The following is an 853-nucleotide window of genomic DNA, read 5'->3' on the forward strand; positions in this document are numbered from 1 at the left end:
GTTAAGCAGAACAGACAAGTCCAAAGATGCTGATAATAGCTGGATCTGGCGACATCTGGAGGCTGCGGCCTCACTATCATACGGACGCTAAACTATCTTGCAAACGATCTAAAACGAATTATGCATGTCATGCAGACATTCATATGAGGAGTTAAACAGCAATTAGTCATTCAGAGAACACATTTTAGAGGGAGACAGGCGCGATAACTCTTGAGATCAGGGCTTTTCACCAGCTGACCTCCGTTACAGAATAATAATAAGTCAATAGTTCATAAGAAACTGCAAGCGATTAAATAATTTCTACGCCCTCCTTTGCTTTCTTACAAAGTGAAAGTAAACAGGAATCAAGTCGTACTGCTTTTATAAATCCTCAGTCAGTGAATAAAACGAAAAAGGCTTCTTACTGACCGCGTCCAGATGTTTCAGGAAGAATCCGATGATTTGGAGAAAGTGAAACTACTTTGTCTTCTTCCTTTGATTTAGCAAACCAACACATTGTGCATTTCTGCCACCTGCTGAGATGGAGTGAAATCATCAATGTGAAGTAAAACCCTTCTTAACTGAATTATTTTTATTAGATTTGTGGCCTTTAAGAATTCTAATAAGATCTTGAAAGCTTGTAAAGAGTTTCTTAATCAATTCTGAAGTGCCAAACCATTTATAACTAATGACTTGATTTGATTTTCCAGCATTAATCTTTCATTATTATATCTGACGCACTATAACAGAACATGCTCCACAGTCTCTGGATTTCTACAAGTATTACATAAACCTGAGTCATGCTTCCTAATCATATGTAAAGAATGAGTGCAGTGGTCAAGTCAAGTCACCTGTATTTATACAGCGCTTTTCA

General features: G+C 37.4%; 1 protein-coding gene across 1 annotated transcript in view; it reads right to left on the bottom strand.

Annotated features, from left to right (window-relative positions):
• Positions 1–466, bottom strand: part of LOC107704187 (von Willebrand factor A domain-containing protein 5A-like) — a 26,374-nt gene extending 25,908 nt beyond the window's left edge. Inside the window, exon 1 of the mRNA XM_016507074.1 lies at positions 409–466. The gene's annotated coding sequence lies outside the window, so the exon portion shown is untranslated. The remainder of the gene's footprint in view (positions 1–408) is intronic.
• Positions 467–853: the final 387 nt, after the last annotated feature.

Source organism: Sinocyclocheilus anshuiensis, unplaced genomic scaffold (genome assembly GCF_001515605.1).
Source record: "Sinocyclocheilus anshuiensis isolate Anshui unplaced genomic scaffold, SAMN03320099.WGS_v1.1 scaffold1228, whole genome shotgun sequence".
In the NCBI taxonomy this organism is placed as follows: Eukaryota; Metazoa; Chordata; class Actinopteri; order Cypriniformes; family Cyprinidae; genus Sinocyclocheilus; species Sinocyclocheilus anshuiensis.